Below are 18,543 nucleotides of genomic sequence, written 5' to 3'. Positions count from 1 at the left end.
CGGCAACAAGTGATGAGAAAACATACGTAACACCGGAAATGAAGAGTGTATATCAAAGAGAGAAAGAAGCGAGTACACCATGATTTGGGCGGGCATAGACAGAATCACATGAAAAAATGAGAGATAAGAGAGAGAAATAGTGTATGAAAAGGGTGCCCCAATCACATTCAGTTAAAGTTACAAAACGTGTTGCACAATGTATAACCAAAATTGCATAGGCTAAATTGTATATATATAAATGTGGATAGTACTAGAGAATATAGTAATCGGTTTGCACTTTTAAAAAAAAATATTATGTTTAAATTGAAGATTTAAAATTTCTCAACTTTATAGTGACATAGATATAGTTTTTTAAACACTCAAAAATCTTGAGTTCTAGTCCTCCGTAAGTAAATAATATTGAGTTCTAGTCCTCCAAACGTAAATAATATTTACCTTAAAAGATACTATTTTTTAAAAAGATTATAAAGAAGTATATATGATTTTCTAGAACTCTTAAAAGAGTATAAGGAGTTAAGAACATGTTGAATCTCTCTCACCTAAAACAATATATTTGGTTCTGACCATATTTGCGGGTGTAAGGACATACTGGTGAAAGGACATGTTGAATCTCTCTCAACTAAATGGATATTTTAGGTTTCGATCATAAGGACATGTTGAATCTTGCAATATTATTACTAGCTTGTGCAAGGTTCCGACCACATCTGCTTTCTCGACTCGTGATTTGTTAGAACTCTTAAAAGAGTATGGTGTTTCATGCGGTGTGCAAAGGTGTTTCATGCGGTGTGCTTAACAGTTATATGGTGTCTTTGGATAGCGCGGAATCGAATGGTGTTTGATAGAAAGCTGCCATGCTTAAGGAGTGTGATTGGTGAGGTTAAAGCTCTAAGTATTTTGTGGGTGAAAAATCAATCCAAATGGCCGGCCTAACGTGGGAAAGATTGGTTGCATTTAATTTCTAATTTAATTCGTGTGTAATAGGATGGCTTTTGGGTGTTTTGTCTATTTTTTTTTTGTTTTGTAAGGGTAAACTGGTGGTTGCTAGTATCTTGCTAGTGTTTTTGAATGAAAAAGTTTTTATTTTTGTTGATTGTTAAAAAAAAAGAAAAAAAGAGAGGATATTTTAGCATTTCCCGTTTTCTTTTACTATTTCCTAGCAAAGGTCACATTGTCACATCAATAAAACGTATACAAAGTTGACATTACAACACAATATGCAAAATATTTAATTACAACTATGCAATTACAACGTAACACACATACGTCTGTTAGAACATTTATTGAGTTATAAAGAATTTGAGAACACGTTAAGTTGATATATTTTGCCGTATCATGATATCATCCAATCAAATAAAATATTAAAAGTGTATTTTGGTAGATGACGGATGCCCCCATTTAGATGTTCTTCGTTTTGCCAGAAACGTAGGAAAAATTGGCGATCATATTCAATGACGGACTCAGGAATTATGTTCTTGGGGACAACATCGGGACTTAACACTAATTTCAAGGGGCGATCAGGTTTTTACATATAAATTAATAACACTAAAAAAAAATTTAAGATGGGCGGTCGCCCCCGACCTTATAAATAGGTCTGCCTCTGGTCATATTATAAAGGAGGAAACTGTTGGGGACGTGGTTAGTCAGAGGATGTGTAACTTGAAAACACACTTCACACTTTGAGTTGAGAAAAATTTGAAGAAGCCAGTGTAATATTCAATTTTCTTTCTTCTATTTCTTTTAACACAAAATAATTCATATTATTATCATAACGTAAAACAAATATAAACTAAAAAAATTTGATTTGTACAAAATCTTGAACACCAAAACGTCGATGTTTTTTTTTTCTTTTCTAAAACAATTTTTTTTACTTAAAATCCTTTAAACTTTGCACTTGCAAGGATTTAAAGCTATCAACTTACTTTTAAAGGAGCAAATACATATCAAAACGTCAGTGTTCATATGTTTATTATAAACGTCGATGTTCATATTTTTATTAGACACATTCTTCGAACTATACATCATTGTATTATTATATATATAATTGATAGATTATTTGGTAACAAGTCTTTTCTTACATTAAAATCATAAAGCAAAAGTTTATTAAATAATCAAATTGATCAAGACATTCTCAACTTTTTAGGCCATGGGGTATACTTTAACTCATACATAGGTTAAAGTGATATGACACTTTAAAGATGGATTAAACCACTCATCACTTGTGTTAAGTGTGTTAAAATGGTCTATGGGTTATGCTTTTAACGGGTTAAAATGAACAATATGCATTAATTATGTATTAATTACTAATTGATTTGTTATATTAATTATGTGTTAAATGGGGGTTAAACCATTTACTTTAGATGGCATAGAGTGAAAGATAAAAAAAGTTAATTATGTAAAGCTTATGTAAAATTAAAATGGATTAGAGTATACCTTATTACCTTATTCTTAATATCTCAACACATTTGACATTGCCATTATTATACACCTTACATTAATTCCAAATATTGGTCTAGTGGGACACTACACACTTAACCCCAAGACTTGGCAATTGATGGTATTAATTTTAGTAAGCATGTAAACACTACGCACAAATGCATAATCAACTAACTTTTTAGAAGTATTATTACCTTCTTTGAAAAAGAAAACATGTGTAAGAAACTCCAAAATACCAACAAACTCATCATCTACAAGACTTCAAGTACCCAAGCACAATATAATATAACAAGCGATCAAAACTTGTCACGTTGTGACAATATTTAACGACGCGAATTTGGTTGATATCAGTTAGGTTAGTAACGGTCAAACTTTACACATCTATTATTCATATTAGATTAGTGTAAATATCTTCTTGTATACATATGAGTGAGCTCATTGAAAAACCTAAGCAATGTGAGAAACCGAGGAACCGATCAAACGAACTCTAACTGAACTCATTCCGGTGACGTTGGAAACGGCTCGACAAACCTTAACCATAAATTATAAACCTTAAACCCTAACCCTAAAGCTAAATTCCAAACTCTACTTCTAAACCATAAAGCTAAACACGAAACTCTAAGTCATAAAACTAAACCCTAAACTTTAAACCCGAAGTTAAACCTAAATATATATATTTAAGGTTCGACGAGCTGTTAGGACGTCATTGAATTAGTTCAATCGGAGTTCGTCATAATCATATTATAGCTTTCATTTTTTTAATTAATTATTAACCTCCCTCTCTCTTTATAACAACTATTTAATTACAATGTTTTTCCACCCTCTCTCTCTCTCTAATCTCTCTCTATATATACAGTGTACGTATTCTAATGAAGCCACAAATTGATCCGGCCATGGAAGATAATACCAACAAAACAACTGATCGATCTGAGCTTGGCGGTTCGATTCCTGTCGACAACGTGCAAGCACTTGCTTTCAAGGGCCAGCAAGACATTCCTGCTCGGTATATCCGACCTGAGATAGAATCCGAAGAGATTCTAGTTGATGAATCCCTGCAGATTCCGGTTATCGACATTAGCAAACTAACAATCACAGGAAAGCCTGGCTATGAAGATGAGCTAGCTAACCTTCATGTTGCTTGTAAAGATTGGGGATTCTTTCAGGTAACCAGTATATTATGCTAGGAAGATTATTATGAGTTTAGTTATTATTGTTAAAAATTTAGAGAAAAAAAATGTTTTCACATTGTTATTTTGGACACAACTAATTATTTGTATTTATTTAGTACGTTCGTGTTTTTCTATGTGAGTGGATCACAACGACCCAAACTTGTTTTATTTTATTCTGAAACTATAGATGATATGATGGTTTGAATTAAAATGTGAATAGTTGGTGAATCATGGGATATCCGAAACTATAGATGATATGAAGAAGGTTACTGAGGAATTCTTCAAGCTGCCATTAGAGGAGAAGATGAAATGCGCACAACTTCCAAATAATATTGAAGGTTATGGTCAAGCATTTGTTGTTTCTGAAGAACAAAAACTTGATTGGGGAGACATGCTTTTTATTTTACCTTTGCCTGTTGCTCAAAGAGACCTCAGATTTTGGCCTCAAAATCCCATTTCGTTTAGGTAAATATTATTTTCTGGATAATATTTCTTAGTAGTAAGTATTAAAGTAAATAATGTCTTAAAAAATTGTTATTATTATGAAAATAATTTTCTCGATCATTAAGCTCCCGTGAACCTCCGAGACTCTACTGATAGTTTTTGCTATTTGTAGGATTTACTGGGTATGGTTATTGTATAAGCTCTCATGACAATATAGTTAAGTTAAGTCTGTGCTCATTTATTGAATGAGTTAGGCTATGTGTTATGAGATGTGTAACACCAGTAATTTGTATGTATTATGGTGGAATGAATGTGAAATGTGGTTGTGATATGAGTGGTAAATAATTGGTTTAGTAATAAAAAAATCAAGAAATGTGTTCCCAAGTATGAGATAGCCTTCACATTAGCACCCCACTTAGCGACCCTATGGCCTATGTGGTGGTGAGGCTTAACGCCCATTAATCCATTATTTGAATAACACATATCCTTGTAGTTTAGGATCGAACACGGACTTTAGCTTAATATTTTACTAATCCGATCTCAAACTTCTTACAAGAAGTTCATGTTTACACTCTTGTAAAATTCATATATATCTTTTTTAATTTTTTCATCACGGGATCTATAAAAAGATATATGAATCATGTGAAGGAACATTCCTGAGCATCTAAATGGACCAAACATTCAATGAACTGTTTGTGGATCATTTGACGGAAGTTCATTTATTTAATAAAAGGATGAGCATGGATTTGTTTTGTTCATTTAGTTAAAGTACGGATATGAACATGTCTCTTTCGTTCACTAGGTTTGTTAATGCCCGTTCATCTAAATTTGTTTATATTCATTTGCTTACTTTTGTATATTTATGTCCGTTTATGTACATTTGTATATGCTCCTTTGTTTACATTAATCTAGGTTCGCTAGTTTACGTTTATTTAATTTCCTTTGTTTATACATTCATTCAATGCTAGGCCAGTTACAAATATATCTAGTTCTATAATATTAAAATATCACCCATAGATATTAAAATATCACCCATAAGAATATAGTCTAATTTTATTAATTGTTTAGGCCAAATATATTGATGCACATGTTTACTTTTAATCAATGCTCACTAAGTTATGTCCGTTTATGCTTGTTCATTAATTATGTTTGTTTACATTTATGAACTTTCCTTTAAACTATTAATGAAGAAACAAAAGCAAACCCGAACACGTTCATGAACATGCCCTATTCATGTCAATTCAGTTTCTTTATTGTTGTGTGCCATTTTATATCTTGACCATTATTTAACAATGTAGTCGTTAAGTCGTCACCGACTTAATGCATGAAGAGTATTTTCATCATTTCATCCAATAACTTGTTGTGGTTTAATTTCTATTTGTGTCCAGGAAAACCTTAGACAAATACTCGAGCGCGTTACACAAGGTTTCGATGAAACTCTTTAACTTAATAACTCTAAACCTTGGAATCAAAGACGAATCAGTTGGCAAAATGTTTGAGAATTGCACGCAAGGTATCGGAATAAACTACTATCCACCATGTCCCCAAGCCCAGAAGGTTTTAGGTTTAGCACCACACTCGGATGCAACCGTGCTAACCTTGTTGGTTCAAGTCAATGAAGTTCAAGGGCTACAAATCAAGAAGAACTTAAAATGGGTGCCTATTAAACCTATTCCCGGATCAATTATAGTCAACATTGGTGATGTTATGGAGGTAATTAATCAATCACCAAAAACTCGTGGTATAATCAATTTGAGTTTGTTTGTCCGCGATGTTGTTTTTGAAAATCAAGACAAATTAGGGCCAAGTTTAACCGGTTAGCGGTATGAAAAGATGGCTTGGGTGGGATGACCCAAAATACTTTTGACCAACTTATTGAACATAAATTCATAAAACACAACCTGAATCGATCCAAATGAAAAATTAATCAAATTGTCACATTGTTAACTCTAGTATTGGAAAATTTGTTGTTGGGATTCATTGACATTTTGGATTTTTAATTGAGTTGTATTTGTATTAATACAGATAATGAGTAATGGAGAGTATGGGAGTATTGAGCATAGGGTTGTAGTCGACGTTGAAAAAGAGCGGCTCTCGATTGCAGCTTTTCATAGTCCGGGCTTTGAAGCCATGGTCGGGCCATTGCCCGAGCTCGTTAAGGAGATAACACCGAAGTATAAGACAGTTGATGCACCCGAGTATTTTAAGTTGGTCATTAATACCAAACTTGATGGCAAATCTCTGATTGATCATATGAAGATCCAATAGAAACTCTGATTGATTAGAGTTTTATAATTCTGAGCATTTGTTTTGTTTTTGTTGCAGATTCAAATGTTGAAACATTTATCGTTGCACATGTTTATCAACCTACAAACTGTGATTTAATATCTGAAGAGGTATGTACCCGCCTTAACATCGAGCGGGGCGGGTTAACCCACAAGATATAGACAAGAGGCTTGAAATCAAGATATCATGAAGGCACAAAGCCAAAACCTATGCGCACAGCGCATATCATATATGCTCACGCATCACATATGCTCACGCGTATCACATGCTCGCGCACCATATATGCTCACGCATATCACATCTGCGCGTGGCGCATCTGCGCGTGGCGCATATCGCATGCTCACGCATCATATATGCTCACGCATATCACATCTGCGCGTGGCGCATATTACATATGCTTGCGCATATCACATCTGCGCATGAAACATCTGCGCGTGAGAATAAAGAGAAGACTTCGCGCATCCTCAGGATAGGCGCATATCACACGTGCACATAATCAACCTCGTCCTTATCCATATCAGGATAAGGACAACCTTGATTGTGCTCGTCAGCAAACCTTCCAGAAGGTATCATTTAAGGAATAAGAATATGCTGATGTTGACAGCTGCCAATGAAAGGTGGACAACTCAGCAAAACCCATGTGCTACCACGTGATTGCACATGAGTCAGGTAAAATGCCTGGGTCAGAGAATAATCAATGAAAAAGCACCAGGTGTCCTAAGGACACGTGGCGCAAAGCAATAGGAGGAGGCCAAAAAGGCCCTAATGGGATCTGAGCCCAATCATTGGAAACCCTAACACTATAAATACCACACCACCTCCACAAAGGGAGGTAAGCAAGAAAATACATTCCAATTCCTTACTCACCCTCAGATTATTATTATCTTCTCCTACAATCTCTTATTCTCACACCGGAGGGTTACCCCAAAGAGGACCCCTCTGTCCCTTTCTGAGGGGTAAGTTCACGGTGCTGCTCGTTTTGTAGGTGGAAGAACTCATACTCCGGAGAACCATCGGTGAAATAGCATACTCATACCCGAGGAAAGTTGATCGTCTACCAGTGAGCCGGTCCACGTTTCTTCATTGGCGCCATCACCGGTTACAACGGCAACAAAATCTCATCAGTTCTCTGAAAAACTTCACCATGGTTTCTGGTGTTCGAAACAGCGATCAAGTTCTGGATGATATTGAGCGTGAGGATGTTAATGAGGGACAGCAGTTTCTGAGGGTGCCGCGTGATTCTGCGCGCACCACCAGTAACCATCCCTCCATCACAACTCCTCATAGCCAGACTGAAACTCCTCCAGACGATCTCACGTTCCAAAATTTGACCGGCGCGAAACAAAAAGGACCAATGGGTCCAGAAGATAAAACAAATGACCCTAAAGAATGGCTCATAAACGAACAACGACGTTTAATGGACAAATACAATGAGCTGGTCAAACACAAAAAGTTAGCCGACCTAACACAAAGGCTCGCGTTTGATAAGCAAACCATTCAAGGAACAACAAAAAGGGCGCGCGCTCCGTAAGATGGTCACTCTGTTCACACTGAACACGCTGATTTTAGTGATGAAGAAGTACACAGCATGAGGAAGACGCGAGATACTCATGCAGGAGGCTCACAGCTCCGCACGCACATAAACATGGCGCCTGGAGCCAAAGCCGATCTGGATCTGTACACACCGTACAACCCACCAGCGAGAGGGCAAGTGGACGTAACCACACCGTACAGGCCAGCCATCTTGGTGAAGCATTCAAAATTCACTGAGCGCATCGCGAAAGCTCCCATTCAACACAAAACCAAGATGCCAAGTGGGTTGGGCAAGTACGATGGCATACAGATCCAGACGATTTCTTACAAGGTTTTTATAACACTGGAAACCTAGAAAGCTGGACGATGCCAACATGGTGTCACATGTTTGCTCGCTGCCTCACGGGCGCGGCGCGTGTCTGGTTCGAAAGCTTGCCGACTGGGCAAATCGATGGGTTCGAAGAGCTATTGGAGAAGTTCCAAGCTCACTTCGTACAGCAGCGCAGACACACGCGCGACCCTGATGACATCATGCACTGCGTGCGCAGGAATGATGAAACGATTGAAGACTACATAACTCGTTTCAATCAGGAATCTCTTGCAATTGGAGGTATCACTGAGCAACTCTTGCGTGTGGCCTTTATACAAGGTGCGCGCAGTGATCAACTCCGCAGAGCTCTCGTGAGCAGAGATGGCATGCCAACCACTTGGGCCAAGCTAATGGAAGCATCGCGAGTCTTCTCGCGAAATGAAAAACAAATTGCCCAAGATAGAGCAAGAGAAAGAGGGCACCTAGCAGAAGCACCGCGCAACAACGTAAGGAGGGGCAAACAAAACTCTGTATGGTCCAGGTTGCAACAAACCAGTTTTTATCCGGCAGAAAAGCAGGCGCAACCAAGCTCACCCCAGCCCCAAAAAGACAGTCGTAATCGCGGAGAGGGTGACAAGAGGGAAGGCGGCAGAGAGCCTAACAGACCTCTACCAAGAATATGGACTCCCCTCACTAAAACGCCTTCACAAGTGTTAAGCACAGAGAATGTCCAGTTTAAAAGCCCCAAGCCACTACACTATAAGGGACCACCAAACAGTGGCAAGTATTGTGAGTTTCACAAGTCCACAGGGCACAACACCGATGCATGCCACCATTTGAAGGATGCGATTGAAAGAGATATGAAATCAGGCAAGTTGGCTCACCTGGTGAAAAACCCAAGACCAGAGAATGAACAACCAGATGGAGCCTCAGCCAGCAAAAAGTTCAAAAGAATCTGTGTAGCCGAGGGAGGAAGGCAAGGGCAAAGATCGAGAAAGAGAAGCGCGCAAGTCCAAGGAGATTGGCGCGAGCAACAAGTAATCTTCCCAAGAATCAGGGGAGGCCCTTCTATCAGCAGTCCTCTAGTCATCACTACACACATTGCTCATTATGAAGTGTCAAAAGTCCTGGTGGACACTGGCAGTGAATCAGACATCATGTATGAGCAATGTTTCAGGAAGTTGGATCCAGCAGACCAAGCAAGGCTCGAAATTGTGAATGCACCAATCTCGGGTGTTTCAAATGAAATCATTCACCCCTTAGGTCAGATACAATTTGAACTAACTATGGGGGATGAGAAACACAAGCGAGCTGAAATTGTCAACTTCTTGGTCTTGCCCACCACTTCATGCCACAATATGATCTTGGGTAGAGGAACGATTGCCCAATTCAACGCCATACCGTCGCCAGCGCACGGCGCGTTGGGGTTCCCAACACCAACAGGTGTAACATTTGTATACCGAGATCATTTGTGCGCAGTGACAAGTATTCCGCGGGAAGGGAGAATGAAACTTCCAATGGCAAACAACGCGCCAGAGGAATGGATTCTCAACCCAAAATTCCCAGAGCAAACAATCACAATTGGAGCTACGATATCAGACGACACAAGGTTGAGAATGAAAAGATTGCTCACAACGTATATGTCGGTCTTCGCGTGGCAACATTCCGATATGACTGGGGTTCCGCGAGACCTGGCGCAACATTCTCTCAACACGTTCAAGTCCGTAGAGCCAATTGCTCAAAAGAAGAGAATCATGGGGGATGAGAAGGCAAAGGCCATGAATGAGCAAGTAGAGGATCTACTGCGCAACATCATCCGCCAAATACGATACCAGACATGGGTAGCCAATCCTGTGATGGTAATGAAGAGCAATGGGTCATGGAGGATGTGCATTGACTTCAAAGACCTCAACAAAGCATGTCCAAAAGATTGTAGAGGTATGTACCCGCCTTAACATCTAGCGGGGCGGGTTAACCCACAAGATATAGACAAGAGGCTTGAAATCAAGATATCATGAAGGCACAAAGCCAAAACCTATGCGCACAGCGCATATCATATATGCTCACGCATCACATATGCTCACGCGTATCACATGCTCGCGCACCATATATGCTCACGCATATCACATCTGCGCGTGGCGCATATCGTATGCTCACGCATCATATATGCTCACGCATATCACATCTGCGCGTGGCGCATATTACATATGCTTGCGCATATCACATCTGCGCATGAAACATCTGCGCGTGAGAATAAAGAGAAGACTTCGCGCATCCTCATGATAGGCGCATATCACACGTGCACATAATCAACCTCGTCCTTATCCAAATCAGGATAAGGACAACCTTGATTGTGCTCGTCAGCAAACCTTCCAGAAGGTATCATTTAAGGAATAAGAATATGCTGATGTTGACAGCTGCCAATGAAAGGTGGACAACTCAGCAAAACCCATGTGCTACCACGTGATTGCACATGGGTCAGGTAAAATGCCTGGGTCAGAGAATAATCAATGAAAAAGCACCAGGTGTCCTAAGGACACGTGGCGCAAAGCAATAGGAGGAGGCCAAAAATGCCCTAATGGGATCTGAGCCCAATCATTGGAAACCCTAACACTATAAATACCACACCACCTCCACAAGGGGAGGTAAGCAAGAAAATACATTCCAATTCCTTACTCACCCTCAGATTATTATTATCTTCACCTACAATCTCTTATTCTCACACCGGAGGGTTACCCCAAAGAGGACCCCTCTGTCCCTTTCTGAGGGGTAAGTTCACGGTGCTGCTCGTTTTGTAGGTGGAAAAACTCATACTCCGGAGAACCATCGGTGAAATAGCATACTCATACCCGAGGAAAGTTGATCGTTTACCAGTGAGCCGATCCAGGTTTCTTCAATATCTAGCCGAGAAAAATATTTGGTGAAATGTATTCTGTTTTAGGTAATTCTAAGCATTCCAATGATATGTATAAAAATTACAAGTGTTGTGTGATTTGCATATGGTTTTTCAAAGAAAACTTTACATATTTTTTAGTTTAAAATTTATAAAAGTGATTTTTACTGTAGTACTAATTCATACATAAATAAGCAAGTGTACATATATACCGCATATGTAGTATAATATTTGATAAGAGCCAAGTATCGATTTAAGGACACCATTCACTGTTTCTTCCATTACATGAGTTTGAGTTCCCTCTGCCATCATTGCAGGAGTATCATCATTATCATCACCATCATCAGTACTCAGTAAATCCCACCAATAGCAAAGTTATGATAGGGTCTGAGGAGGGTAAGTTGTAGACAACCTTACCTCTAACCCATAGGAATAAAGAGACCGCTTCTAGTGAGACCCCGACTCAATAGTAGTTTTGCATCAAGCCTTAGACATAAGAAACATAACACTCAACCATTGAGACACCCGCTGATTGGTGCATGTACCTTTGTCTTTCGGCCATCAACACCACCACATGATGTATGGTTAACAATCCGTCACTTTTAACGTCATTTTCACCAAATTAGTAAAATAACTTCAAAGTTAATGCAATGGTAAAAAGGGATTTATCGTGAAATTAGTAAAATAACGTCAAGTATCGATTCAAGGACACCTTTCACTGTTTAATTATTGCAGGAGTATAATGAAAGCACCAATTTGGAATAAATTAACTAATTGCAATGGTAAAAAGGGATTTTTTTTATGAGAATTTGGATTAATTAAGGATAGGAAAACAAAATACAAAAGCAAGACGAGAAAATGATCAATGAGATCTAACAACTTGCCTACCTCATGATCATTTGGTAATTACTTTAAATAGAATGGAGTAACCGAATTTCGTTAGGCCATACATAATTGAGCTGTAAATATTCTTGAGATGAATGATTAACTGGAAATGATAAGTTGTTAGGCCAAGAATCACATTCCAGTCAGAAATCCATTTGATTTGTTTTTTTTAAGTTCGATTCTATAAATGTTTACACTTCAATAAAAACTCAATATGGATGACATTGGAGTCAAGATAATAACTACAATATTGTTGAAATTAACATTAATGTTTTGAAAGTGTTTGAACTAATACGGTTAACGACATTGTTGGTATTTTGGAGTGGCACTATCAATTTATTTCGACTTACAATTATCTGCTCTAAGCAACTTGAGTGAACTAAAGCAATACGATACTAAACTGAATTTGAAACTATACAAATTTGAAAAGCGAGATTTGGATTGTGTAGCACCTGCTCAATTAGGGATAACGAGCACAATCTAGTTTGGGATTGTAGATAACTAGATATGTAGTTATATATGGCACAAAACAAAGCCTATAAGCTATGCAGTCGATATCGCTGATATATCACCGATATATTAGTGGTATATCGGTTATCGATCCTTAGCGATATATAAATCATTATATCGGTTCAGAATATCGGTACCGATAATATCAATGATATTGACCGATATTGGACTAATATTTGTCCGATATATCACCGATACTCCCGATATTATGTTTTAAGTCTTAATTATCAACTTTTAGTGTTCAATGTTAGTGTTTTAAGTTTTAATCAGTTTCTACTTTGCTACGATTGTTAGTGTTTTGCAATTTGCAAAAGGTTAATTTATTCATGGTAGGAGACTATATATATTGAATTATTAGTGTTAAATTGCCATATATATGAATTTTACATGATATTAATGTTGGGTTTTATACAAGATTATCAAAGTTCAAGTTAGCCATATTTAACTAGAAAACGCAACGGAAGCTTAGATTTTAAATCTAGTTATAAACATACCATTATGTTAAAACTAAAACCCAAAGCCAAGGATCAATATTACAAGAACAATATGCTTACAAAATGTAAATGGTACCTCTTCTACCTTTAGAAGAAGATGTAGGTGGATGAAGAAGATGATGACTTTGAATGGCTAGGTTGCAAAGGAGAAACCCTCAAGCTTTTGATACCCCAAGCTTTTAGCAACAACACCAACTAGTTGCTAGGATTTATGAACACAAAACAAGCTCACAAGGCTCCCCTATTTTCTGCTGCTGCTGCCGTGAGCTTTTTGAGAGGGAGAGAGAGGTTTTTGAAGCTTGAACACACTTGAAAAAGATACCAAAAGTAGGACCAAAATGCATGTAATTTGTATGGAGAGATTTTGAAACAAAAACACCTCACATGCAAAGGAAGCATGCAATTTAATTGGACCAAAAACCCCCACCCACATGGGTGGCCGGTTATGCTTATTATTATTATTATTTTTTTTTTTGTTTTGTGTTTTAACATTTAAAACATCTCCATCTCTTATTTTATAAAACTAATTTTATAAAACATACATGCTATATTAATTATTTAACCAATTAAATAATTAATTTATATAAATAAATTATCCAGATAATTTATTTAAATTATCAAGTGTGTTTGTTTAGAAAACCAATTCTCTAAACACTTAGTGTTCGGTATTCGTTTAAATGATCAAATCATTAAAAGAATACATTTGGTGTTGTCTAGCTTGTTATTGGGTATGACCCGACTTGGATCAAACACAGTTAGCCACATTAGTATAAGTATGTGTCTCGGGCATACTTAATTTCAACAATCTCCCACTTGCACGAGATACATAGAAAATTAATGCAAGTGGTGAATACTGCCTAACAACAGTTCACCACCCCTAATGTGTTTGACGAAGTGCCATTCAATAACATCATCCCTTCAAGTCCCTTACTTGATATGATTTAGGTGAATCTATCATTATATCCCTTTGTTACTAGATGTCATGTTGGATCTAAGAGACATAGGCGATCATTCTCTTTACAATTCAACTTTATCAGGCCTTAGACATCTAAACTCTCAACACATAAGAGGAACAAATTCCGTCTTGACTGTATACGCCTCTCACTATCACTTTATACTCCACCCGAGCTCATCCTTATGTACCATCTTTTACGAATAGCGAAGGGGAGAGTCAAAGTGTAATACTCGGTGAAAATCAAGGCCCAGTATACATCTCAGGTCTAAGGATAATATGAAATTCTCCTTTACTCAAAATTACTAATGATCAGGTCCATCGACTCCATGTAGTAATATTGAGAGCGGGTCAGTCCAATATTTGTATCCCGCAAATATCTATGAACCTTGGCAGCAAACCTATGCTCCATATTCATTCCTTATGAATATCCACCAATCCTAGTTCATAATAGTCTTGCTTCATATTTGTTCCCACAAATGTGATCGACTACGGACTTTTAGAATAAGATAACTTATTCATGGATTAAACATGCAAAATTAGAATTTAACTCAAGATTGCATAATCATATAAAAGAGTTAAATTACAAAAGTCTTTTAAACTTTAATACAAAATAGATCAAATCCAATTACTAGAATATCGAAGTCCTAAGCCACTCGCATGACGCTCATGTTTCGGTCTTTCTAGGAGCTTCGTGAATGGATCCGCAAGATTTTGATCAGTTCCAACTTTGCGAATACATATCTTTCCTTTTTCAACTTCATCCCTTATGTAGTTGAATCTCCGCTCTATGTGCCTTGTCTTTTGGTGTGAACGAGGTTCCTTGATTTGTGCAATCGCACCCTCGTTGTCACAAAAGATTTCTAGGGGGTCTTGAATGGAAGAGACCACCCCTAGATCAGTAATGAATTTCTTCAACCATGCAGCTTCCCGAGCTGCCAATGAAGCGGCGATGTATTCTGATTCTGTAGTGGACAATGCTACCACTTCCTGTTTTGAGCTCTTCCAAGAGACAGCTCCTCCATTAAGAGTGAACACATACCCAGATTGTGATCGAGAATCATCTCGATCAGTTTGGAAGCTCGCATCCGTGTAACCTTTTATAGCGAGTTCCTCCTCACCAGATCCATATATCAGAAACATATCCTTAGTTCTCCTAAGGTATTTCAATATGCTCTTAACAGCCATCCAATGACTGTTTCCTGGATTCTGTTGGTATCTGCTTGTCATGCTCAAAGCGCATGACACATCCGGTCTAGTACATATCATCGCATACATGATGGATCCTATAGCAGAAGCATATGGGATTTGTTTCATCGTCTCTTGCTCACCCTTTGAGTTTGGACATTGAGCTGAACTCAATATGGTCCCTCTTTGAATAGGTACAAAACCTTTCTTGGAGTTTTCCATCTTGAACCTTTTCAAGATCTTATCAATGTATGTACTTTGGTTCAAACCTATCAAGCGCCTTGACCTATCCCTATAGATCTTTATTCCCAAAATATAGGCAGCTTCACCAAGATCCTTGATGGAAAATCTACTTCCAAGCCAAGCCTTAACGCTTTCCATGGTTGGAATGTCATTTCCAAATAGTAGAATGTCATCGACATACAATACTAAGAAGGTAATTATACTCCCACTAGCTTTCTTATACACACAAGCCTCATCAGCGTTCTTGATGAATCCAAAACTTTTGATTTCTTCATCAAAACGATGATTCCAAGTTCTAGATGCTTGTTTCAATCCATAGATTGATTTCTTTAACTTGCATACTTTATTAGGATGTTTCGGATCGACAAAACCTTCAGGCTGAACCATATAGACATCTTCCTCAAGATATCCATTTAGGAAAGCGGTCTTGACATCCATTTGCCAAATTTCATAATCATAATGTGCAGCTATGGCAAATAATATCCTAATAGACTTAAGCATTGCCACAGGCGAAAAAGTTTCATCATAATCAACCCCTTGAGTTTGAGTGAAACCCTTAGCTACAAGTCTTGCTTTATAAGTATCCAAGTTTCCATGCATATCAGTTTTCCTTTTGAAAACCCACTTACTTCCAACAGCTTTGGAGTTGGGTGGTAGTTCAACCAATTCCCAAACTTGGTTGTCATACATGGATTGCATCTCAACGTTCATGGCTTCAAGCCATTTGTCACAATCATTCTTGGACATTGCATCACGGTATGTGGTTGGTTCATCCGAATCTACCACGTAGCAACCTTCTACAAAAAATCCATATCTTTCAGGTGGATTGCTAACTCTACCAGATCTGCGAACGTTTTGTGTGTTTTGATCAACCACTTGATCACTTTCAACAACCTCTTGTTGAGTGCTAGTATCAACCAATTGTGTATCATCTTGTGATTCTTGATCCTCATCAAATTTCACTGTTCTACTATTAGTTCCTTCCTCAAGGAACTTAGTTTCCAAGAACTTACCCTTTCGAGCAATAATAACATTTTGCTCACTAGGATCGTAAAAGTAATATCCTAAATCATCTTTAGGATAACCTATAAAGATACACTTAGTGGATCGGACTTCTAATTTGTTTGGGGTGTATTGCTTTACATAAGCTTCACAACCCCAAACTCTTAAGAATGATAGCGATGGAGCTTTTCCATGCCATACTTCAAAAGGTGTCTTCTCCACTTTCTTGGTTGGAGCCATATTCAATATGCGAACAGCGGAAAGTAAAGCATAGCCCCAAAATGATAGAGGTAAAGTGCTTCTAGCCATCATCGATCGAACCATATCTAATAGGGTACGATTTCTCCTTTCAGACACACCATTATGTTGTGGTGTTCCAGGTGGAGTAAGTTGTGAAATAATTCCACAACTCTTAAGATGATCTTGAAAAACACCACTTAGGTATTCACCTCCTCTATCACTACGAAGTACTTTGATTGTGGTCTTGAGTTGTCTTTCTACTTCAGTTTTGAAGTCTTTGAACATTTCAAAAGCTTCATCTTTGTGTTTCATTAAGTACACATAACCATATCGACTATAATCGTCAATAAAGGTAATGAAGTATCTTTCACCATTCCTAGTCATTGGTCTAAAAGGACCACATACATCCGAATGTATGATACCCAATAATTCTTTTGACCTTTCAAAAGTTTTATTAAAGGGTTGCTTTGTCATTTTGCCTTGTAAACAAGATTCACATACATCAAATGAATCAAACTCATTGGTTTCTAGAATACCACTCTTGCGAAGAGTTTGCATGCGATTCTTGCTTATATGTCCAAGGCGACAATGCCAAAGATAGGAATCACCCAAGTCCTTCTTGAGTTTCTTGGTGTTGACATTGTACATTGAACTACTATGTGACATACCACTTTGATCTATTTCATATATACCATTCATGGGTATAGCTTTAAAATAAAATATGCCATTCATCAAAACATGAATATCATAATCCATAAATTTAAAATCAAAGCCACATTGTTTTAAAAGGGACACGGAAATAATGTTTCTCCTTAACTTAGGAGCATACAAAACATTCTTCAAAATTACTTCCAAACCACTTGGAAGCTTTAACAAGTAGTCTCCTTGGGCTTGGACTTCAACTCTTGCTCCATTGCCCATAAAGAGACTAATGTCCCCTTTGTTGAGTTGTTTACTTCTTTTGAACCCCTGCAACAAATTGCAAATGTGAGTTCCACATCCGGTATCAAGTACCCATGTATTTGAAGAAATAACATTTAGTTCAATATGTATAGTAAAGATAATACCTGAGGTATGCCCCGCATCCCTCTTATCTTTTAACGCATTGAGATAGGTCGGACAATTCCTTTTCCAATGACCTATCTCTCCACACTCAAAGCATGGATCTTGCGCCGCAACCTTTTGCTTTTTTTCCTTCGGTTTGATGGGCGTGATGGCTTTCCTCTTTCCCTTTCTTTGGACGTGGCCCTTGCCCTTAGCAACACTTGCTTTGGGGTTGGAGTTATGTCCCCTTTTCCCTTCATTGATTGTTAGAACGGGTAAAACCCTTTTACCCATTCCCGCTTCGGCCGTTCTTAGCATTGCGTGAAGCTCACCAATGCTTTTGTCCCACCCGTTCATGTTATAGTTCATGACAAAGGTTTCAAACCTTTTGGTCAAAGAGTTGAGGATCAAATCCGTAGCCAACTCATTAGAGACGGGACAATTCAACCTACGAAGCTTTTCAATGTAGCTTTTCATCTTTAGGACATAAGATGAGACGCTTTGGGTTTCCTCCATACGACATGCATGAAACGCTCGAACCGTTTCGAAACGTTCCGCTCTAGCTTGTTGAAGGAACATTTCCTTCAATTGAGTTATCATGTCGTATGCCCCATGATGCTCGAAATCCTTTTGGATTTCGGGAATCATAGTCCCCAACATGAGGCAAGAGGCTTGCACCGAATCTTTGGTGTACTTGACCCAATCGTTATACGCCTCCTCATCTTCCACGTTAGGCTCATCGGGAATGGGATCGTCTAAGACATATGATATCTCTTCTTGTTTGAGAACTATTCTCAAGTTGCGATAACAATCCATAAAGTTATTATGGTTTAGACGATCCTTTTCAAGGATGGTTCTTAAGGATAGGTTACGGGTGTTATGGGTAGAGGTGTTTGCATTGTTAGCGGCCATCTACA

General features: G+C 38.0%; 1 pseudogene across 1 annotated transcript; it reads left to right on the top strand.

The window, feature by feature from the left end:
* Nucleotides 1-3,326: 3,326 nt before the first annotated feature.
* LOC143532443 (S-norcoclaurine synthase 1-like) lies at nucleotides 3,327-6,323 on the top strand (annotated as a pseudogene). The gene is made up of 4 exons (XR_013135171.1): nucleotides 3,327-3,596; nucleotides 3,823-4,067; nucleotides 5,435-5,759; nucleotides 6,072-6,323. The product of XR_013135171.1 is annotated as an S-norcoclaurine synthase 1-like (transcript).
* Nucleotides 6,324-18,543: the final 12,220 nt, after the last annotated feature.

The sequence above is a fragment of the Bidens hawaiensis genome, unplaced genomic scaffold, assembly GCF_021521415.1.
Source record: "Bidens hawaiensis isolate Kalapana, Puna unplaced genomic scaffold, B.hawaiensis_p1.1 tig00009445_1, whole genome shotgun sequence".
NCBI classification, from domain to species: Eukaryota; Viridiplantae; Streptophyta; class Magnoliopsida; order Asterales; family Asteraceae; genus Bidens; species Bidens hawaiensis.
This window is presented reverse-complemented; position numbering and strand designations above follow the sequence as displayed.